Source organism: Serinus canaria, chromosome 2 (genome assembly GCF_022539315.1).
Source record: "Serinus canaria isolate serCan28SL12 chromosome 2, serCan2020, whole genome shotgun sequence".
In the NCBI taxonomy this organism is placed as follows: domain Eukaryota; kingdom Metazoa; phylum Chordata; class Aves; order Passeriformes; family Fringillidae; genus Serinus; species Serinus canaria.
The window spans coordinates 110348826-110374169 of record NC_066315.1 but is presented as its reverse complement, the minus strand read 5'-3'; the positions used below and the strand labels follow the sequence as shown (position 1 = coordinate 110374169).

General features: G+C 39.8%; 1 pseudogene; it reads right to left on the bottom strand.

Moving 5' to 3' along the window:
• Positions 1–15886: 15886 nt before the first annotated feature.
• The window catches only part of LOC115485399 (uncharacterized), a 133636-nt pseudogene continuing 124178 nt past the window's right edge, over positions 15887–25344 (bottom strand).

Below are 25344 nucleotides of genomic sequence, written 5' to 3'. Positions count from 1 at the left end.
TATTAAGCTCCATGCCATGATGAATACACTGCCACCAGTTTCCTAGGTAGCTAGTTTAATAACTCATTTATTCCCAATAATTCCAACCTTGAGAACATTCATCGTTGCTAGGACAGGCATGCATTTCCATTTATCTGCCCACACTGGCTCTTTTTAGATACCTGTGGTGAATCTCTTAAATGTCACCCATGAATGTCAGGCTGAAAAAATCTGTGAAGGTCTGGTACAGTCCAGCCCTCTCTGTGCACACGTGCCAGAAGAGCCAGGCTGTAACACCTGGACTCTGCTTCCACCTCTGCCACTGAATTGCTGGACAAATTCCAACAAATCACATTACTTGTGCCTACATTTCAGCCTTTCATCGAATACAGGGGAGTTCACTAATTCTCTAGGGTATTCTGTGGCTTAATAAACACTTACAGGGTGGGATGGATCAGTGTGCAACAACACGGAAAACACTGGGATTTGCATCTAGGACTACATGTGTCATGGTGTGCAGCAACATGACTGAACAGATTAGAACAGGAAAGCAAAGGAAATGCCACATCCAACCTGCAAGTTCAAAGGGGATTAGGTAAACAAGAAGGATCCCAGGTGAAACCAGGATTAGGGCAACTTGAAGTTGCTACTGCCAGAGAAATGATTAAGAACACTTAAGACCAGTAATTGTGAAGAAGGTATTTAATACCTTTTCTGAAAAATATTACCTGCATCAGCAGTGTTCCCTACGTCCTATTGAGACATGAGCACTGACTCAGGCAAGGATGTGCCACCTCGAGAGGAACTACTGCTGACTGCAGCACTTGGGAGCTGCAGGAGCTTCCCCAGCCCTGCCAGGACATCAGATTGGCAGGAGGCAGCCAGAGCCTCTTGCACATGGCACTCCACAGCATCCTCTCTCTTCTCAATATCAAACTGTCTGGAACCTTCTTCACAGTTGCACATATCTCAAAACATGAGCAGAGGAATTTAATTGCAAAGAAGCTCCATTACTCTTATATTCGTAAGCTGCTATTTCATTTTATACTTTGCATAAATAAACTAAATTCATTTTCACCAATTATATTGCCTTAATCTCCATGCTCATCCTTAATCTTCATAAAAATATCTAAAAATTTTAATATAATTAGTTTTTCAATCTTTGTCTGTCTTTTTTTCCTAAAATAGCAAATTATATCTCAAACTCCTATTCCTTTATGCGTTTTATTTTTATTTTTCTAAATTACAATTTTGCAGCAGAAATTGCTTGGTTTTATACAAAACACACCACTTTAAACTACTATATATTATGTAACATAAACAAATGAAGAATTGCCATTTTTTTAAGATTTTTTTGAGCATACAACACATCACAACACAAATGTGCCCTGGTACAAAAATTTCAAACACCCCCAAACTCAAGGCTACTTAGATATTCAAGGCTACTTCAACTTAACTCTTTCAGGTCTTGATCCAAAGCTTTTTGAATGCAGAGAGAATCTATTCCTTGACTTTTATTGCTCTTCTCCCATACCTCTAAAGGTATCACTAGACTATCTGGGGATAGAGCTGAGTTTTTACACATAGCTAACCCCCAAAGTCTGTGGGAAAGCCTAAGCCTAGGCTTAGGAATGACAACCCCAACACTATCCATAGAAGCGATCCCATGTAGCCAGAAAATATTAGCAATTCCTGATACAATCTTTCTCCTATCCCCAAAAAAAAGACTATTGGGAAGAGTTTTGAGGTACTGTGGCAGCATCCACCTTTTATTAACATATCAACATTAATGAGGAAAAAAAATAAACACGTGTTAGAGAGCTGTCCACCACCTATCAAGCCTCAATTTAGGGCAACTCCAATTAAAGGCAGCAGCAATCAGGAGCTTGCTAAGGGTTCTGAGAACAAACCTTCACTTTAAAAAAGTTTGGTTACAGCCTTCACAGTACTCAAAAAATCTGGTTTGTAGGACAGTTATTCCAAGGTTTTCTTGGCATTTATGGTTTTTATTAACATCCATATCAGCTTCAGCTCCTTGCCATGGACTGAATTTCCAGAAGCTCTGCTTCATAAGGCTTGTTGGAGCCTATTGTACGCAAGAAATTACTTGGATAAAAATTGCTGGAGTCAAGACAGAAAAAAACGCTCCTCTCCTCCTCCATCCTCCAAATGATTTATAGAGACTTAGTGTAAGAGCATATTTTACCAGTAGTTTTCTTACTCAGGAGGATAACTAATTTAATAATCCCATTGAACAAATGACAAGTCTGATTGTCTCTGGGAGAGAAGTGAAGGAACAAAGAAACCCTGTCACACCATGTTTTTTAGGATGATGTTATACAACCCCCATACCCTTGCCAGCAACTTCTCGTGACTCATTCTCCTCTGAAAACGCTGTTATCGATCTCATATTGAGACAATGAAATTTGACTTATTTGGTGTCTGTTTCTGTTCAGTTGGCCTTTCACAGAAGCCAGAAAACATTTATAAAACTGGAATGTAATAAGAAGATTTGGGGAGAACTTATTATGGATAAGTAGGATAAATAAATGGAGGGCAAAAGTTACTGAGAAACTGAGGTTTCTTCCAATTCTTCCTCTTCTGACAAAGCAGAAGAGCCTCTCTATCCTCAGTCAGAGGAAACTCTGGTTTCAGCCTCAGTTATGTGTTAGGAACCAGCACCCCAAGGCCATTATAACAGGAGATGCTCCATCACCAGCAGCTATGTGTTACTCCACTAGCGATACCAACACAGAAAAAGCCATGTTTACTCTCCTTGCACCAGCTAAAGTATTCGCAACCACTTCAACCAACTGCTGCAGGTCTACAGTAATACCTGAACAGGCCATTTTAAAAAATGATTTTATTTGTACTGAAGGCAACAGTAACCTGATTTTTCTGTGAAGGCAGTTTGGGGATCACCCTTGCTCAAAGAAAAGTCACCAGAAGCATACTCCAAAACTTACTTTGATAAGAGTGAGGAATAATGAAAAAACAGGTTTTTAAACCTTGGGGCTCTACCAAGATTTACCAGGAAGCAGGCAATCTGCCAAACACCCCTGTACTCTTTGCCCAGCTCCAAGCCTTCAGCCTTGCTCCAGAAGACCCAGGTTCCCTTCAGGCCCTTTCCACTGCCAGAGAGAACTATTCAAACCTTGCTGGAGCTTGCTCCCTCTCCTGCAGTACCACGTTATTAAAGAGCCTGTATTCCTCTGCCTGCCCCCACAAACATAAATCCTTATTTTACATTGCCTCTCTTCTAACACTGAACATAAAAGAACATACTTTTTATTGAAGTTTTATCTTTGCCTGGGCTTCTAACAACCCACACTGAACACTCTGTTCTTATGGCTCCTTCTGGATTTAGAGGTATATAAGCTGTTTGTGCTTGGCTGCATGCTTTGGTGTTTTTATGTTCCTATGTATCTTTATCTGTACAGTATCTCTGAATATGCTTAAAACTGTTTCAAAAAAATGCCCTAAGACTTCATTCAAACAGAAGTGTAGAAAAGTGATCTGCTGCACACATATTTCCTCATCACTTGAACTTTCACATTCAGCGGGGGCTGCAGTGTTTAATTTTGGCCATTTGTTTTAATTTGGCCGTTACAGTTTAAATGCCGTGCCCCAGATTTGGCCCTGCAAAGACATATTTTGCTCCAGTTTAAATAGGTACGAGGCATAGCATTTTCACATCATAGAAATGCTTCTCTCTCCTCTTTTTTTTTTCCTAATGTAAATTTTGCAATGCTAATTCCTTTCATAAGAGACGTAGGGATAAGTGGTGGTTTACAGTTCAACCTTCCCCTGGTGCCCATAAATATTTATTGTTCCTTGCCCTGTTTCAAGGCCCAGATGAAATTCATCTTCCTGGGGGGAGGGAGGGGTGGTGGTGGTGGAGAGGGAAGGGATGTGGAAGGGCGAACATCATCTTTAAAGTATAAATGTGAAGAAAACGAAAACAGATGCGTGGAGAGGAAAAGAGAAGCTGGTGGGAACACGGCAGGGCTGGAGGACATTTTCCCTGCGAGACGCGCACTTCCTCGGGACGCCCCGCGGGCGGAGGGCTCCCCTGTGGACTCATTCCCGGGAGGAGCGGGGAGCCGCCGAGGCGAGGGGCGGGATGGGAATCGGCCAGCTCTCGGCCAGCTCTCGGCCAGCTCCCGGGCGACGCAAGTGCACCATCCGCCCTCCAGTCAAACCTCCGTCCCTTCCAGCCAGAGAGGAAAATGCCTCCCCCCGGGAAGGCTGCGGCCCGGCCCGCGGCGCTCAGGCCCTGGCTCTGGGCAGGGCCCTGCAGCGGGCAGCGGGCAGGGCAGCCCGGCTCCAGCGGGCACCGCCGTGCGAGGACAGCCCTTCGCAGGCGGGCGGCCCCGCGGAGGAAGAGGGGGAGGAGGTGCCGGGAGGGGGACCGGGAAACTGTAACTCATTGTGGATGGGCTGGACTGGCCGGGGTGGCGAGCGCTCGCAGGCCAGCACATCCATCAACCTGCCGAGCGGCCGACAGGCTGGAGCCGCGGCTGCTCCCGCGCTCCCCGTGTCAGGAATGATCCAGCCCAAGTGCGCCGCGCCGGCGCTGCCCGGCCAGCGCTCCGGCCAGCGCTGCCCGCCGGGCTCCCGCACGCCTGCGGGGATCCCCAGGCTAAACCCCCTGCCATTCCTGCGGCTGCACTCGAGCTTAATTTCATCCCGTCCTGTCCAGTCTCATTAAAGGCCGCGTTTGGTCTCGCATCGCCTCTAAGTCGGCCGTCGTCGGCTCCAGCAGTCCCCGTGTGTGCGAGGGAAGAACCGGGCCCTCGGGCTTTCTTCAGCACTTCAAACGAGGCACACCAAATGCTGTCTTTTTATTTTTCTTCCATTTTATTGTTAAGGAAACTTCCCAGTCTGACCACTCACAAGACTCTGGTGGAGAGACCCTCCTCAGAGGCACTAGCTCGAGCTGTCTTTCAGCTGCTGCGCCATGAATAAATGGCTTTATGGAACTGTACGTCTTAGACTTTGCCATGGAAAACCTGCGGTCAGACTGGTGAGAAGCTCCCTTGCTGTCCACTGGTAAAGCCGTGGCCTTAAGAGCTGCAGGAAGCCAAAATACTTGGGCAGTGGGCCAAATCTCCGTTTGCTGCTTGCCCCCCACCCAGCTGGGCCGCTGGCAAAGGACATGAAGGCGCTGGCTGTGCTGCGGTGCCTGATACGCATCAGCTGCAACACCTCCTCATGTCACGGGGCCTTCGCTCACAGCTCCCGCTCTAAACTTCCTGCACTTTGTCTGCTTAAAGCAGAGCCAGAGCACAGCTTTAGTGATGGGGGCGGTGAGAGTGATTTGTCTGATTTCAAAGGTTTTGCTTGAAGGATTTGGGTATTTTTTACTTTTTTGTAGAGGCTGATTTAAAAAGGCATTTTGAAAATACAGGTAATAGCACTTGCTAAATATATGCAATTTTCTCAACATGGTAGAACATTTATATATGATACAAACCAATCTCTGACATGTTTTCCACGTAATTTCCAAATTTTCATCCATCTTTTTGTTTCATTGGAGCTCATACATCTTAACATGCCCATATAAATTAATAGATTTCTCTATTATTATTATTATTTACTATTCAGTAGCATAGCTGTTCCCTTAAAGGAGAAGACACAATGAAACATCAACAGTTCTTTCAACTCTAAGAATACCAATGCAATTTATTTATTATTTATTTATGTAGGTCCTGCATTAGGAACACATCAATACCCAGGAGAGTGGTTAACACCTTTTATCTTTAGGTATGTTCTCCGACCCTTCTGAAATCAAAGGTACTTAAGGATCAAAATAAGGAAGGGGAGCTTTTGTAAGAATAAACTTGAAAATATTATCATAGAATCAAGGGTGGAAAAATTCTCCAAGAGTCCAACCATTACCTCAGCATGACTGTGTTTACCACTCAACCATGTCCCCAAGTGCCACATCCACATGTTTCTGAACACTTCCAGGGATGGTGATCCCATAACTTCCCTGGGCAGCCTGGGAAGCAGGCTTGCAATGCTTGATTACCCTTTCAGTGAAAAATACCCAAACTGCTTTCCTGCAGCTGCGACCTAAAGGATATTTCTGCCCTAGGATTTATTCTTTCACCATCACCAAAATGTTCTTTCTTTTTTTATTGGATAAAATAAATATGTGGTCCATCAGGGGGTGAGGAATTAAATGAGATTCTACTTTCAAATGAAGTGAGAGGGTGGATTTTAGGTGGGCAAATACAATTATTCAAAGAGGCTAAGCAAAAAAGGATTAATATCCCTATACTTAAAGAAATATATAAAGAGTTTAATACAATATTTGTCCAGAGTACTGAAGCTCTCTAATGGTACCATTTTAAGCTCTATCACTCCTGCAGTACCAGCTCAGAAGGGCTACTACAGACACAATGATTTTATTGTGATGTCTATATCTTGATATAGCATGACAGTAATATCTATTACTAAGATATGAGAAAAGGAGGAAGTACACAAAATCTGATAAATTCACCTCTTAAATTTCAGAAATTGTTACTGAAATAATTTCTTGCAATATTTAAGTGTTTTCCAGAAATTCTCAGCCTTTGAGACCAAGCCAGTCCAGTTCCTGTTCAACCATGTGCTCAGTCTGACAGAATAAGGTATCAGAATGATTCCCACTACCTCCAGTATGAAATACAACATGCACAGTGTGAAAGATGACTCTCATGTTTATGAATGAGCACACTTTGGCAGAATCAGGCTCACCTCCAGCACTCTGATCTTTCTACACATGTAATTAGCACTATCAGCCTGGCATTTTCCTAAAAGACACCTCTGCATTTTGAGGGCTGCAGTTTTTATTCTCAGCATTCATGCACGTGAAGGAGCTGATTTTAGAGGATCTTTGTTGCAGCCAGCAAGGGCAACTGTTTCTGCAGCAAGGCAGGTGGGAAACCAGTGGAGGAATTAGCTTTAGAGTGGTGTCATTCCAGTTTGTAGTGTAGCTGCTGCATTCTTAAGAAATAACATCAGGCTTTCACTGGTGTCTGGAAAACATCATTTGCTGTGCAGGTACTCTGTCAGCTGCTGCAGGACAAAGGACACTAGTGAAAGATTACATACGATGTGTCATGCTGAAACACTACTGTTCCATCAAACTTTTCCACTTTCAGCAATACATAGTGCTAGAAAACACAGTGCGGGGGGGGGAGGGGAAAACCTACCAAAAATACCTTGAAAATATGAATACAAAATAGTATTACTCTCAGCAGTGAAGCATTCTCACCAATGCAGCAAATCTGCTAAAATTCACAGAAAGACTGAAGTATTATACACCAGAGAAATTAATCCTGCATTAATTCTCAAAGGTGGCCATGCATGTGACAGCTTTGTCAAATCATTCATTGTTGACTAAAAGGAAGTTTAATACCTATTAAAAGGGAAACATGGTTTCCTCAGAAAATCTCTTAAAAAAATTGTTGAGATTGCTGGTGAAGGTGAGCCTATTAAAAGATGAGAATAGGCAAGTCTTAAAAAATATTTAGGGATTAAAAATACTTTACTTTACTGAAATGCCAGGAGTCACACAGCAGTATTTATGCTAGGTGGCTGCCCTGCATTAAATGATGCAGATTAAAAAGGATTCAGCTAGTCAGATAACATTCAAATTATAACTGAATCCGAGCCAGAAATTCTAGATCCAGATACTCACTTAGATATTTATGGAAACCAAATCCAAATGTAACATGGTTTCGTAGCTAACAAAAGAATAACAAGTAGTTGTTGCTAGTTACTGGACCTGTCATACACTATTAATTGTGGATCATCCTTGCCAACTCCCATAGTTGTTCTGTGCTCAGCTCTTACAATAATCAGTATTTTTCTTGAAGTACTAGTTCCTGGAGTCATGAATATGTGCGAATCTCATCTTTCTGTCTGTATTCTTTTAGCATGTCCTAATGAATTCTCACAATAAAGTACTACTTCTTTTGTGTACAGAGAGGGAAATTTAGGGCCTTGTCTTATTTCCTTAATAGTCTGCAGAGGAATTCCAGGTTAATTTTCATCAAACTTCTGGCATATTACCTGGGCCTGCACTGCAATAGGTGCTACGTGAAGAGACGTAACCCAAACTGATCAAGATATTGCATCTTAATAAGCTATTATCTATCAGGTAAGTAATAGTAACTGGCTGGGGGAGTGCTCTTATCATGTCCAGCTGTGAGATACTTCTAAATTAAAGTGCCTGTTTTGCACTGACTGTTCTGACATCAAGAATGCTCTTGACTCAGGAGCTAAAGGAGATCATAATCGGCAGAATTAACAGCAGACTCTGAATCCATTCTGAATCTATACTTTTTAATCTTTAATTTAGTAGTTAAATGCTCTGTAAATTAAGTACACAATAAAGTACTCCTGGCTTCTGGCCATGTAGAAAATAACCTTACAAATATCGGTGCACTGATTCCACATTCATTTAGTAAGGCAGAAATAAGCCCATTGTAACAGGAGATTGCCATAGGATCCATATCTCCAGCTTTGCAAATGAACATGCCTTGATGTTTAATTTTCCGTGAGTTCCTCTGCATTTAGGTACCAGCAGGAGACTATTATACTGTGACAGCCCTCAGTTCTGATGACATTATCTTAAGCTTTTCCCAGTTGTCCGTCCTCACCCCTGTTGTGCTGCCATCATCTATTAACATTCCACTGACAACAATGAAAGATGTTGGAGCACAGCCCCTTAACTCAGTAGCCAGGCTAGGGGGCTTTCACCTGGACGTACGTTTGGCAGTAGCCATAGAGCTGATTAGGTGGATGACACTGTGCCAGTTCCTCACAAGATTCATCTGAGATGCTTTGCATTTATAATTCATGGATTTGTAGATTTTTATGGCCAGAAAAAATGCTTAGGTCATCAGGCTCTCCTTCTTTGTTATAAAGGCCATACAATTGTGTTCACTTACTCCTGTTGTTAACCCAATTACTTGTGTTTCACTGTCTTCCAAAAAAGACATCCAAAGACTTCAAAAGATGGCTAACCCACTTCTCCCTTGGAAGTTTATCCCTACAGCTAATCACCCTAAGTATTACACAACTAATATAGGCTTGGGACTAATAAAGCTTAGTCCCCTATGGATTTGTGTTTCATGGTTGATTGACTTCGATGCCTAACAAGCTGTGAGCTCTGATTAAGGTTTCTTCCCATGTACAGAAGAACATTTTTAAGGTCTTTTCCCCAAGTCCTTGTGGATCCTCTGTGTGTTACTAATGTGACACCTCACATTATGCCCCTGACAGTACTTCAGATCACTACGGGTCTCTCTGTCAGGACTGCTCGGAGAGAGGTTTCACCAATTCTTGACCAAACACTTTCATGAAATCTGAAGAAACATAATTGCTTTTCAGACTTCCCCCCACCAAGAGTGACTGCAGAGAAACATGATCAAAAGTTACTGAAGGCACCTGTACAAATACATGCATGCAACACATGGCATTGTTACTAACATTTTTTTCTAAATAATTGTGCCTTATTTCTTTTAAAGTGTTGGTTGCTGTCTTCCTCATTATGTTTTTCTTTTCCTCTTCAGTATGTCTTTCATCTCCAAATCATAGCGCCCCTTAGCACCCACAATCTGTTCTGAACTGAAAACATTAATGCACTCAGTATTTATTTTAATATGATGAACATCTTGAGTTACTTCTCCTTCTTATCCTATTGAGGTTTTTTTCACAGTTTGGAACAACTTTTATTTCTCTTTTCTGTACTCTTGCAAAATTTTTCCCAATACAGACATCATGATATGAAGACAGGCCCATATGCCCTACTGTTTTTCTGTATTCTGAGCTGGTCCAATAAACAAAAATGCATCCCTTGCTACAAATCTTTCTCATATCCTTAGACCACTGTAGTTACAACAACATTGCTAAGAGACAGGAACAGTATGCAGTGTTTTCAGTGTTAATCTCCCCAGTGTCAGATAGAGGTAAAAACACCTCCTTATGCTACTCACAACTCCCCTTCTTATATATCAAAGGACCACATCAGTCTTTTCCCAGAACATCTCACTGGGAACTCATGTTGAGTGACTTGTCTTCTTTGACCTCTAAATCCTTTCCAGAGCTTTCTAAGACACAGTCTTCCTATTGTTCAGAGAGAAGCTGCAAATGTTCCCCCAAAATACTATACACATTGCACTAAGAAGAAAGGTTTGTTGCAAACAATTGTTTTGGACAGCAAGAAAGGGTCCATAGCCAAGTTTCCCAAAATCAGTGTAAGAAATATCCAACAGAAAAAATTTAAAATTAGGAAGACTGAAACATCCTGTACTAATCTTAATATGTCAAAATATCTGCTTTGATATTGTGGGATAGATAGAAAGAGTAGAAATGGGAATTCACATGACAGTTTTGATGATTTATATTTTGGAGAAAAGAGCAGAAAAAATTGTTGCAAAGGCAGGATTTATTTATTAGTACTGGTAATTAAGCCTTGTGTGTGTGAAACTAGTGAACTGAAATGGTATGAACCAAAATCAGAGGCTGTTTTGAAAATAAAGGGCTTGGCTTTCCTTTCAGGATTTATGATAGTAAAAGTGAATTCATATGTCATAGAGATGTTGAGACACTCCAATTAACTGCTTTGACAGATCTATAACCACTGAAACTGTGTTTAAATATTTTTTGGTTTGCATATTACTCAACTAAGATATCTTTTTTCAGAATTCTTTTTATTAATCAGCTCCATCTCACCTAACCACTGTCAGTGTTGCTAACTAAAAAAAAGTCAGCTGTTTCACACCATGTTCTTTTGCATCTACAATGAAATTCGATAAAGACTGAGGAGAAAACTAGTAATTTTCATGTGGGAAGACTATGGCTAATTTCCACTGGGTCATCTGACAAGAAAATAGCACTAAGTGATGTTGATTTTGGTGATTACATACCAGTTCCTGAGACAACCATTCAGCTTGTGGACCAGCTCCTTGAAGAGCTGTCTGTCTCCAGGAAAGGACTGAAAACGCTCAGCTGCTGTCAGATAAGAAGGAACTTGCTATGCCAAATCCTACCTTTGAGAAAATGTTTCAGGGAAAAACCTCTGAACATGAAAAGACCTCTGAAAATGTTCCAGGGAAAAACCTCTGAATGCAGTTAAATTGCTTTCAGAGACAGATCTGTCTCTTGTACCATATTTATCAAAGATATAGCTGGATTTAAAAAATAATTATAAGGCGATGGTTAAGAAAAGTTCGTGTAGAAAAGGAGTGTTTATCAAGTTGCTTTCAATTGAAGCTTGCAGACAAGAATAATTTTACATTTAATCTTTATTACAGTAGTAATAAAGCAGTAGTACAGTGCACTAACTATTTTATTTTTCTTTATACCTTGTTGAAGAATATGCAGATGTCCTTTAAGGAAAATAAGAATCAAGCCTTTTAACTGTGAGAAATTAATGGCTTTTCTCTGTTCTGGTGAGTTTAATGGTTGCAGAGATCTGATTCTGCAAACACTAATACATAGAAATTACATATTTGCATCAAGTTATTTTCATTATCAGAACCCAACATTGGCTTGTTTATACAGCTCTAAATAGTAAATGACAAGCCAAAGGAAAAAAAAAAATAGAAGTTAGGAAAAGTCTAAACCTGAGGCAATACATAAATCTGCTGATACTGCAAAGTCAGCACTGAATGCATCCATGAAAGAAGAAAGCCAAGGGAGGCAAACTAGGCTTCTAACTATGGAAGTTAATTAGCCCTATTTTTAGCTAGAAGGGAATTTCTGTTTAAAATTCACCCAGGTTTTAGGTTACGATGATTTAAGATTACAGACCAGCCCCCCCCCCCCCAAAAAAAAAAAGTGTGCATGGTAAATTTGTTTTAAGGAAAAAAAATCATGATAAAATACTAAGGCAACCTTAAGTATTCATCCATATATTCCTTCCAGCCATACAGGAAAAAATATTTCCCATGAGATTACAAACAAAGAGGGATTAATTAGTAAGAGATAATTCTCAGGCATTGCACAATGCATTCATGTCCCTCAAGTCAGCACATTTTACTGAATGATAATGTCAACAGCATAGGTTCTTACTGGTCAAAATTACATATGCATGATACCTCTCAACTTCAAGACTATAATAATCTTAAGGGATTTGGATTTGTATTCAGGCAAAGGAGACATCAGTGATATGATAAAATTCTTGACTTGAACGCTTCTTAGTTCAAACTACTGATAATTAATATGGGGGATTTGCTTTTGATTTTCTCAGCTTTGGGAACAAGCCTACTGGAAAGCTCATCAGTGGAAGTTGCAGGTGCACATCCCCTCTGAGGATGTTAACCTAGAAGAAAAGCCATGATCCCCCTGAAATAAATACAATGTGATAATTATGGGAAGGCTTCTAAATAGTAAAGGAGGAAAGTTCTGATACAATCTTCTGATAGGAAAGCAGAAATTTTAATATAAATTTTAGATGAAGCTATATTGGTTCATGAAAATGCCTTGATGCTCTCTGACAGCAGAGGACTGTTGCCCTAGAGATCTCCTCCAGTCTCAAATTCCTGTATTCATTGGAAAACACCCACTGACATCATTGTAGATGGGAGTTGAATTTTTCCTGAATTTGACTGGAAATCTGTCTCTTCAGATACTGAGGTCAGATTTAGAAATACAGCCTTAAACTCTTCTGTTTCTTTAATCATGAAATAGGTATGTCAGTTGTGTACTACACTAGGCAAAACCTTTGTATGTACATTTACAAAAGAAGAAAAAAACAGTGACAGGGACAGTAGATTGACATCTCTCTTTACTGTGCCTAGACACTGTGCCATTTGAACAGAAAACAAAACACATAGCAGAGGATGTTTGTGAAAGAGGAGCCAGTCATTGACTGAAGAGAAATCTCTGGCAGTCTTTAGTTCAGGTTCTCAGACAGCTCTAAGGAAATCCAGGGTAGATATCTTTATCATTAAGCAATAAAGCTCCAAGGGAAAAGAATATACCTGTGAATACCATCTCTTTAACCATCTCTAATAAATTAACTGTCTTAATCCCTTTTCCCACTCCTTTTTTCCACCCATCCTTTTTTTTAGGTGACTACGCCCTTTCACCTGCTTCACCCTCACCCTTGCCAGCTTCAGTACTTGGAGCAATTCAGAGAGCCCTGCCAGCAAACCTCCCGCTCCACTTACTGCAGGGCTGCCCCACCTTCCACCTGCTGCTCCACAGCCCGTGTGAAGAGACTGGGATTGGCAAGGAAGCAGGTGAAGCACTCCGAGGAGGCAGACAGAGAGAATCAGCAGGTTCCCAGCTGGCAGCAGGCAGAATAGGACTTAACTTTTCTCCCACGAGACCTGAGCAACCCATAGCTAGATGGAGTTGCCCTGCAGTCACTATTCATTTTCCAGAGACATCAAAGCTATAGCATTCTACAATTTGCACTGCTTCTTCAAAAAAGAGTAAGATGCTGTTGAAAAATCTAGCAAATTGACTGCATTTTCATGATAAAAATTGTAATTGCTGCTGAAGTAGAGTTTAATAATTTTAAATAATGCTCTGAGGCATTCTAAGAAAAGAAATATAGGACAAAAGATTGTTCTGTAATATAATGCAAACCCCTCACTCAATAATATGTTAGTGAAATTTATCTAATTAATTAGTGGAACTTAATGAACATTTAAATATGCTGTGCCTTTGGCTGTCATAGGGAAATATTCTGGTGAACGAATGCAATCAAATTAGTTAAGGAACAGCAAGGAATTTTTTTGTCTTTAAAAAAGCATAAAAAGTTATCTAGTGAAAAATTACATCTAAAAATTGAAGAATAAGTACCTGGTATTTAGTGTTTGTGTCTGAGGTCATTTTCATTTAGAAGCTCAGTAGTTCATTGCAATTACAAATGAAACACTTTTCATTCATACTCATATTTGGGGAGGTAAAAAGCTGCATTGCTGGCTCCAAACCAAACCAGGCTTTAGACAAGTGGTTCCTGAGATCACAGCAGCAAAGTACAATGTATACGTGATGTATATGTTGATAGCAACAACCACACACAACATTTCACAGAAAGTCACATTTGCCTAAATTTTCTAAGGCACTAAAACCCAGCAGATTTTTTTTTCCTGTGATCTTAAATTACAAACATATAGATATTTTGCCAAATTTTATTTTCCAGTCAAATTACCAGAAAACAACAGCAAAGTTGCAAAATATAAAGGAAAACCTAATGTCTGAGTCCCATTGGAAAAGTCTATCAACAACATCAGTTTGGGTAGGAATTTCAGCTAGGACAAGCCTCCTAGCATTTTGCTGGAGCAGCTAACCATTTCAGCCAAAATCATAAAACTTTCTGGAATGCCAAGGTACATGAAGAAAATTTAGATATGAATCATGTTTATTTAACTTATATTTAAAGGTAGCAATAACTCCTTTGCACTCTTTGGCAGCCTAGGGCTGCTTACAAGTTACACCTGTAACTCCCATTACGGTAATGAGATTATACCTACTCATTAACCTCTAGTGTATTAATGGCTAATTATGTGTCTTATTATTTAAAAGTGGATGCCCCATACAGGTTGTGTGGGGATAGGATGGGTGAATATGAGTGAAGGTTTAGGTGTGTGAAATGAAAAGGTAAAGCTGTATCTACAAAGGGTTCTTAGAGGTTAAATATTTCATATTAGGAGGATATTCATTACATTGTATATAGATTAAATGAATGTGCAGGTGGAATAAAGACAAAGCACTGATATTGCAATTTGCAGCAGGCATTTGCTTCGAAGATGCTCTTGGTCTTAGGGTGAATGTCTTTAGTACCAGTTTCAGTCTCTCCTTAGAGCACTCACATGTATCCTATAGCATGCAAAAGCACATGATGTGCTAAAAAAAAAATCTATGGTTTGTCTTCTGAGACAGTATTAAATTCAGGTCATTTTGACTGAATTAAACAAAATTTGTAGCTACAGTCCTTTTTCAGAATAGAGGTGTTGAAATGTGCTGAGTAACGTACATCTATTTTACCCAATTATTTTGTGTAGGGGTAAGATTGGAGTATATTTTAAAACATTTCAAGTAGCAATACTATTTACATTTAACAATGTTTCAATGTGAAGCATTTTGATTCCTGAATTAAAGAAAATTTTATTTTAAAATTCTCTTGAAGTTATTTCTCATGTAGTAAAAAATCTTCCTCAAAATCTTATCCGACCTCTTGTTATTAAGCTTTTGGTTTTTGAAACTGCTAGAAAGCCAAATAACCCATTCTACACAAAGTCCTTTTCCTTAAACAGAACTTCTCAGACAGGGCTTAGCCTGCTGAACAGCATTTAATCACTACCACCAAAGCACAGTTATGGTGTCATGCAAAAGATAGTGTCACAGTGTCTCTAGGTATGAGAAAATTATTTGTTTGACTTGATTTTTTTTTCCTAATAGCACTGAGAAATCCCTTTAGGCAAGACCCCTTTTTTTTTCTCTCCTTTGTTTTAATTTTTCCTTAGAGCAAAAAGGAGTGGTACTCATTTGTTAGGTGTGTGAGGCTTTGCAGGTCTGGTTTTACAATACACCATTTAGTCTTTGGTGAGGCTTGTTAAACCCTGAAAGAAAAGTCATGCATTGACTGAGTGACGCCACCCTGAGGTTGATTCCCAAGGGAAAGTAAAGATTTGGTCCTGCCTTACAATCATTAGGGTGACCGAGTACACCTTCTAGCAAGTGATAGCGTACCCAGCCTTGGCAAGCTGCATAATGACATTAAACCCAGTGATCTAATTATTCACTTCTAATATAAAGGGCAGGGTTCCCTGGGAAATCAGGAGCAGGGCTGAGAAATACATTTCACAATACAAACGGAGGCAGTTTGTCAAGACTCTAACCTGGGAAAATTAACTTAAGAAGCTGTCCTATGCATCCAGTGTGCCCAGTTCAGAATAATTTCACATTTATGCAGGGAGGATCTTTAAAGCACTAAATTATCAGGCTTAAACACCTTTGAACACCTTATTTGAAATATCACTTTAATTTGTTGTGGCTCAGAGATCTTTAACTTCTTATTAATTATGGAGATACATAATGTAAATATATACATAAGTTTAGCATAGAAATTTAAACTAAGCCCTACTGACCTGTGAACATAAGAGAAATTTATAGGTAGAAAATACCTTTCATATAAGCCAATGAGAAAGTCAGCAGCATGCAAGATGGCATATAAGACTCTTCTTCAATGTCAAACTTCTTTTTCATTATAATTTCTTAATTTTTTTTCTTTATTTTGTGTAACCTTGTGTGTTTCCAGGTAACAAATTTTTGCTGTGCAAAGGTACTCATTTCCAAATGTATCCTTAAATAAAAACTGAAAATACTTGCATCTTCATTCATTCATACACCTACAACTTCGGATTTGTTTGCAAAGGAATGCCAAAGAAGTCACATGCCAAAGAAGTGACTGTTCTATACCTCTGTACACAGAAAAATAGATTTTTCTACAAGCATATTTCAAACTGTGGAATATTTGAACTACAGCCCAAGTAATTACCTGAGCAGTCTACTGGGAATGTACATATTAGAACAAGTTGTAAAATAATCTCTTCCAAATAGCTATTAAAAACAAAATTACAGATCCCGGGCCAGATTCTCAGCTGTTACAAATTGGTGGCTGTTACAAGTCCCTGACTTCATGTGTGCAAAGGTTGAGCTCCAAGAGAAATTTTTCAGTAAAACTATGAATTACTGAAAAATGAGGTTCAGAGTAGAAGCACAGGTGGTATTCACACCATCTCCTTCAAATTCTTTTAGGCATTTAGCCTGGCTTCTCTGAATCATGCCTGCCTCCTCTACACTGGCAGTATGAGGAACCTGGGTTCCTCCAAACTTCACTATAACAGATGACTAAAGAAGAATCAGTCAGACAGTGTAAATGCCCTGAATACCACAGAAAGGTCGTGTCTTCTGTCAATATAACTGAATTGCTAGAGAGACTCTGCTTTCAAGAAAAAAAAGAAGGAAAAAAAAAGTATCAAGCCATTTCATTGTAAAGGTTGTGGTTATTTGCAAAAGCAAATCAGTTGTTGCTCCAATTTCTGCATCACTTTCTAATTTCTCTGGGATTCTCTTAATTAAAAAGGATCCTGAATATTGTCTGGCTGTCTATAATAAGAAAGATTCTTATTTTCTTCTTTAATGACGGTCTAAATCTAGTGTAGTAATAACCAATTGACTAACACAGGGAAATCCCAATCTTTCAGCTCCATTGTATAATTTATACAATATGTTCAACACTTTCCCACATAATAAACGTGGGAATCCCTTACAACCAGTCCAAGGTCTGAGGTTTTTCGTATGAATCATGTTCGCTGCATCCTGGCTTAACCACACCCCCAGCTACTTCTGCTGGGAGCCAAAGAGTTACTGCAGTCACCGCTGGTAGGAGATACCGTGTGCAAAGGCATTATTTACAGCAGGATGCAGTGAAGATGAGAGACAGAGACTGATAACTTTATCTCAGGGGTTACCTGGGAAAGACTGCTCTAGGTCTATTTAAAAGAGTAACTTTAAATAATGAATAAATTAAGAGATATTATCATTCAAATATTACTTCTTGCTATGACAAATCTTTCATGTAACCCTTAGCCAGGTTCTGTTTATTTAAGGTGATGCTCATTTGAATAGTTTGGGAAAGAAGTGCTTTCACTCTACCTGTTATTCAATTTGACAGTCCTTTGCAACATGGGAGAATCATGTTTGAACTTGTACAGAGAAATGTCATTGTCTTGTCTTAAGAAAAGATATTCAAGATAATGTTCACATGCATTTAGCCTCCCTGAGTGGAAAATTAATGTCTGGCAGAAGTTTTTATGTAAGGGAGAGGGCAAATGACAACAGGTTGTCTGATTATTAATGCAAAATTGGGAATTTTAATCAGCCTTCAAAAACTAATGTGTAGTTTCTGAGTTATGCTCAGTACTGCAAATCAGCTAGACATTTGCCTGTAACATAGATGTCTCCACTGTACATTTATTCCTATTGCTTTGAGCCTGCATAAATGCCCAAACATAGCACAGACATAATCACCTCTTCGTCTTTTCTCTGTCAGGCATATTTCACTTCTTTTATACTGTGTTGTCAGATGAATCCCAGGTCCACCTTTTGCAATCAGGAACATGAGTTTGTCAAGGCTTTAGGCACTCACTCAAATCTGACCACCTGACTTCTGCTCTGAATCATGCTTTGGAAAAACCTCCTAGATACACACCTGTCTGTTGACTCCAGAGGGAACCAAATCTAAAGGCCAGTCAGCTACCTCAGCCACCTAAAAAAACTGGATTGTGAATGTTAAATAAAGCTACTCACAGTTATATGGGGGTAAAAAATTAAGGGCAGAAATGGTTCAGTGCTACATTTGTAAGAATGAGTTTTTTAGAGTGTTCTCCTCTCACTAAAGGTAGTTTTTGAAGTGGGAGGAGAAATTCATAAAAGGAATTGCTTTTGCACTATCATGCAAAGGTGCACTAGTCACAGTTCAGCCCCTTGTTGAATATTGTGAGTTTTCCATGTTTGCATTCAGTGCATGAAGCAATGAGGTCAGAAGAAGGGATCCCGAGTTTGGTTCTTATCTACATCACTGATTCAGTTTGTAATATTAAGCAAGTCAAGTAAGTGGTGTCAGGTAGGCATCACAGGTTTTCCCACATCACAGAAATGCTGTTTGGCTGAATTAATTTATGCTTATGAAGCACTTCAACTTTTTTTGAGAAGTCAATGTAGTAGTATGAAAAGGAATTTCCCACAGGTTCCAGAGGTGCTGGGATCCAGAGGAACTGAGGCAATTAATCAGTGTTCTTACAGAGTGAGAGCACAGTGCCTCTCTGAAAGACAAGCATACACAAAAGTTAAGAAATTGTTTATTCCAGCCGTAATAGGAAACTTTTGTATATAATTTCCCTGCTTACTCAGAGGCACTTTAACATCTGTCAGGCCAGGCCTAGCACTTAGCACACAGATCTGAGGACAGAAACACATGCCCCATTTCCTGATAGCAGCTCACCCGCCACTGCTGCCAGAGCCAGGGACCATGCATGCATAAGAAGCCAGGCTCAGCTCCACCAGTTAGTTGGGCTTCATGGACCAAATCCAAATGTGTGCAGGTGTAAATGAGAGCCACACAATCTGTTCTATGCCTTTAATGAAATTTCAGTTCTGATTACATGGCACTCTTTTCCTTTTAACCGTTCAAGACTGAAGCCAAAAGCTACTTGCCTTCCATTCCTTGCTTCTTTGAGGCATGCAGTATTTCAATCAGAATCCTTATTGACAGCTCCAAACATCATTTCCACCCCTTCTCATTCAGACAGTGCCAGTCAGGTCAAATAGCAATCACCACAACATTTAGAGTCCTTCAGGGAAAAAGTGTTTAAGGGCATCCACTCTTTTCTTTTAAATCCCTGTTTTCAGTCAAAAATCTCTTCAAGCTCTGCAATAGAAAAATTGCATTTTTCACTCAAACACCACCAATGCACTCTTCTTTCTTGTACTTGATCATAATTCCTGTTCACTGAGTTGTTCATTCTCCTGGGTTTATACACCTGTGCTCCTCTCCACTTTTACTCAAACTTCAAGCATCTGGTAACATCCAATGCTGCCAAGTTTTCCTATGAGAGCAAGCACACTCAGAGGCCAATAGTGACAGTAATCACTGTAACAGACAATTTCAAATATTGTGTGTTCCTCTTACACTACAGGGACTGCATTCCCAGACCAAAGGGAAAAAATAAAACCTGAAAACCTTAAAACCACCCAAAAATTATATATTTTCAGCTAGTCAGGAAAGATAATGCAGTGGTTTTATTTTTATTGTTTGCACTTCGGACTCCTACATGCACTCACACACCTATACTTCAGAGTACTTTATCACTTCAGTCATAATTTAGAATTTTTAAAAGGCAATGTAAGGCATTGCAACAGATTGCAGTGTGTTTCTATCACCCAAAGAGTCTGGAAGCATAATCAGTGTTGTATTCCTTATCTGCTGTATTTCCTTGTCTCCTTTTGCACCCTGACAGAGGATTAATCACCTGATGGGAATACCACAGACTGCAGAGATCTGGTGGGAAATATATTTCTGAATGACTTCACACTAGTCAGAAGTTCATGATGTCTATGATTTATTGTCTCTAGTGAATTTCTCATTGCTTTTGAGAATTTAAACTAGTTCAGCTGCTCCTAGTGACGAGGTACAGAATGCAAATACAAGGCCACAGTAACTCTGTGAAGCTCATATTTGGAAAGCAGCTTTTCCAAAATACGCAGAGAAATTATGACTTTAGACCTAAGGAGGAGAAGAGCAACTTACTTTTCAGCTGTTTCCATATTCTCTTCTGGCTGTGCTGTAAAGACTTATACATAGGAAAAAAAATGTGGAACTGTGGCCAAAATCTGAAGTCTTCCTTCAATTTTCATCACATTTTTTACATGGCAAACTACCTCTCAGCATACTTCCATGTAATAAGATACACACATGGAAGAGCAGAAAGAAAAACAAGGCCAAGATGTCAGGACTGCTCTTAGGCATATTCAGGATGTACCAACTGGAAGCTGAAATGAGAGCAGTTCAGGTAACAGACACTGTTGGACAGATGGGGTTTATTTACCCCAGGAGGGTAGAAATGCTCAGTAGGATCATTCAAAAGCAAAGGCAGATGGCAACATCATATAAATTCTACCCTGAATAAGGATTTCAGGTTCAGAGCCCTGATCTGAAGGAGCAAATATAGCTGGCTGCCATGACTCAATGTTTCAACTAGTTTTTAAAGCATTTTTATTTTTTATTATCTTCTTCACTGCTCAGTTTTGATATTCTGTGCTATGTCTCCTCTTCAGTCTTGAATATGGTTTGTAATTTCTTTGGGATCACAAAACTATAAAAGCAATGTTTACTCATACAAAATAAACACTTAACATTTTACAACCTCTAAATACACTTCTGAAAACATACAGTATCTTCTTCGGCCCAAAAAGAAGGCTGTCTTCACCGAGCAATGAGAAAGGACTAAAATTTTTCAAGACACTGGCAGTGTTTTCACTGTTAAAAAGCAAAACATTTGAGCATGCATGTGAGCAAGGATCTGACTACTGACTGGTCTGCCTCTGTGTAAACGGGCATAAGGTCCTACTGTTCTGATTATGAACAACTGCAGGTGACAATGCTTAGCAGAACTACTGGAAAACTGGAAAACTAAGGCTATCAAGAAGGCAGTAAGCTATAACCAAGCTAGTAAGTCAAGCAGCTGTTTATCCATAGTCATATCTATATAAATACCAGAGACTTACAAATTTGAGAGCACAACAAAACCAGAGAACTGTCCTAATGCTTGACTTAAGAGAAAAGAGACACTGTGAGATTAATAACTGGTTAGGCTTTCTTCCCTTTGTCACTCCCCTAACAGTCTGGAGGTGCCTGTCCTCCATTTTGAGAATTTATGTGTTCCCTGACATGAAGAGAGGTTTCATCTCCTTTCAGCTATCACGTTCACCTCTTTCAGAAGGTTTGCTTTGCCCAAATTCTTTGACAAGGAATGAGTGAAATCTCAGCCTCACTGACGGCAGTGGGAAATTTGCCATTCACTATAAGAGCCAGGGTTTCAACAGAAAGTTTATATCCATAGCAGACCAGACTGAATCTAGTCCAGTGTTTGTGAAGTGCTTTGAAGTAGAGAGTGTTGCAGCACAGAAAGTATTGGTATTATTACTATTGCTATTGAGTGCATGACAGAGAAGAAAGGTAGAGACCTCAGAGTGAACTGGAAGGAAACACTGATTCTGGAGATCTTTCTCAGAGGTCAGTTCATGGCATTTTTCTAAACAGTTTCCTTTAAAAGTGTCTAGTAAAATTTTCTTTCAACCTCAGTACCTTCTTGGCATGTTAATCAGAAGCAGATCTTCCTACCAAACCCAGCCATACTTATGGAAAGCGTCCTATCTTTACCTTCACATACTTTTCCTGAATTGTATAACTTATCTCTAAAGATTAACTGAAATAAATACTCTACAGGGAGCCCTTTTTTTTTTCAGAAGCACTGCAAAAGCCCAGGCTGGAAGGGAAAATCTATGTTTTGCTTTCAGCCTGTCTGTTCTTCCTCTGAACTACAGTGTGGCCCATGCACTGCACTGGCCCACGGAAAAGAAAGCCTGGGATCCAGTATTGTTGGCAGTTTATAAACTCTTCCATTACTTGTGGTTGTCGTGTATTTATTACCACCAGACAAGACAACACTTGGTCATCAAGGAAAAAAAAGCCCTCTCCCATGATCTCATTAACTAGTTTATTCTGCCACAGACTCATTCAGAATTCTTTTCAAGTTACATGGACAACACTGCAGTCAGGAAATGTGTTAGCTGCTACCAAAGGAACTATTATTTGGGTCGTGGCTGTTGCTTCCCCCCAGTATTCTCAGATCACAGTCCCTGCAGTTCCCTCAAACATCTTGCTCACTGGAAAAAAAAAACACTCCCTGTAGGGTTCAGACACCCAGAGACTGATCTTCAGCTGGTGCAGACTGTCAGGGCTCCCTTAACCTCAGGCAACCCAAGGTTTTAGACTTCAGAGGATTTATCAGCAGCTCAGCAGCTGTGAGAAGAGCACAGCGTTAGGTCAGAGAAGGAACAGGCCAGCAGTTGTGAATCAGCCATTGGCACACTCAGCTCAGCTGAGAATTCCCAACCACAGCCTACAGAAGGGAGTTGTTACATCTTGATTAATTTCAAGTCACACTGTCTTCTTTCAGTCTCTACCTTTTTTGGTTATCTCAGTGCACAGCAATGGTCCCAGTGGTTGCGATCTGCACAGTTGTGTTCTTGACTCTGATCTTAATCATGTGGCCTGTGATGGAAACAGTGACAAATTACTTCCATCAGTCAACTAAAAAGAAAGGACAAGCTTGTATAGCCTTCTAAATTTAATCAACTACACTACAAGCCAAATAAAGGTGGTGCTACAAAATATGCTATTAAATACTTGACTGTTCAGTAGGTTTAATTGCAGCTACAAAGAAATTTGAAATACCATAACATAGGAATCTTCCAAAAACAGTTTCTTCTTCTGATTTTAAACCAGATGGCACTTACTAACAAGCTGCTGAGACACAAGATATTAGCACTGAATTAAGGCACCTATGCATCTTCTAGAATGGAATCTGGAATGGATCTGATTTTTACATGAACAACTGTGATCACATCTATCTACACACAATCACTTCACTTGATGCTCATACAATTATTTTTCAAGAAGTCTCGTAGTCTCTCAATGCTTTGGAAAATGAGACCACTTCTTTATAAACTGAAATATGGATCTAAATGCCCAAGTTTATACAGACACATTTTAAAACATTGGCAACAGTGAATAACTGCATTAACAAAAGCAAACCCAACTATAACCATCTATTTAAGTATTTGCTACAAGTATATATGTATTCCCTATTTAAACTTACCAGTAAAAAATGGTATCAGATGCAACATTTCAACCAATAAACACATTCCTAAGGGAAGATATGGCATGCTTTCCCACCACTTATCACAGTCAAACACACCAGCTGCATCTGTTCAGGGCAGTTCATATCTCAGTGCTACTTTTCATGGCCTGTGACATAGAAAAGAAGGTACCTGGGCTCACTCTCCATTCTGAGGAAGATCCACAACACTCTGCAAATCAGTATTTCCTTCATGCCACAGTGCTTTTCAGCATCTGTGGGTGATTCCAGCACACACTGAGTTTTGACTCCAACAGAACAGGCAGACAAGGGGAGAATTTAGAAAAGGAGAAAGATGGACAGAGTATTGATCCCTTTCTGTGCCCTTAAAAACCACACAGGCAGCTTGGGCAAGAAAGACGTAGCAAAAGGGATAGGTTAGTGTTTTACTGCTCTCTGAAATCAGCTGTAACATCCTTATGGATTTGAGGGGGTCAGGAATTTACTCACTCTGTTTTTTCCTGACAGAGAAAGCCTAGTGGTTTGATAAATTAACTTTTAGTGGGGCTTCTTCTTCCTTTTCTGGAATTTGGGGCAGCAGGAGACCTGGTGCTGCTAAAGCCCTGTGATGTGCTGGCTCTCTAGAGCTTCCCTGTCCGCTCTGCCTCTCGGGGTCACACTGTTCACAGCCCCATGGCCGAGCAGTGCCTCACACACTCCTCCCTGCTGGTGCAAGCACACAGGCACCTCTGGCCGTGCACCTCGCCTCCTCAGCAGCTCTGCAGGCCTGTGGTGGGTCGGCTCCACTGATCAGCTGAAGATTTTGTTTAGAAGGCTTCTTTATGCTGTTTATGCTGCTGTCAACACCACAAACCTAACACTGGCACCTTCTTGTTTACATACCTCCACTCCAGGACACCCTCTACTAACACTGCCCAGTGTGTGAGGGTGCAGCTTCTCCTTTTTATTTTTATAAGGTTTGTTAACCACATCGCTATAAGATATTCATTCAGATTTCACCCAAACAGACCTCTTGCTGTCAGCATTTAATTATGCTTGCATTCCTATGTAAATAGAGCCTTAGCCAAAATAGAGCTTTTTATAGAAGATAAGATCAGGCACATCTTTACAAGAAAAGGAAGCTTTGGAAGGTTCTGTACTTCTGACAAGAATAAATTTCTGAATGCAAGAGAAAAATGCATAGAACTGAGTATGTTCTGTTCGTGATAAATCACAGTATTGAAAGTAGTACTCTTCATATATCTTTATTTGGAGGCTTAAGAGTACATATTTAATGTGTGTATATAAAATATGTCCTTGTAGGACTACGAAGTCTTTTCAGACTTCCATTGAAAAATACTGTGCACTTAAGATTACTCTTTTTAATGATTCACAGTTCAGAAGAGATTTCAAGAAAGTTTTTCTCCAGAGATGGATATTAAATTATTTGACAATCTTTTTCTCAGTTTGGCTCATGTATGTAAACATCTGGAGAAACATTATGTTCTAAGCTTAACCACGGATTTTATATCATAAGATAAGCATACATTTTAAATACTAATTTAAAGCTTAAAATACTGAAATCTCATAAATTCAAATAGCTCCCTAGTCTTCCAAGCATAAATGTCCATTACCCTTTCAAATAATTTTAAAAGAATAACACAATCCTTTGAACAAAAATAGCAGACCCCACTGTGCTTAGATTGATGGGAACTGCAGCAAACCTCATACAATTTTTCCTCACCAACATGAGTCTTAACTCAATTGTCAAGTTTGCTGTCACCTTCAATCTAGATTCCTGTGAAAGGTCATGCAGATCTAATGCATTGGCTCAACTTTTATTGTACTGGGACATTGTGGTTAACGTCAGATCTCCAGCTAGCATTCTCAGTAACCACACAGAGAGGCAGAACTGAAATCACATTGA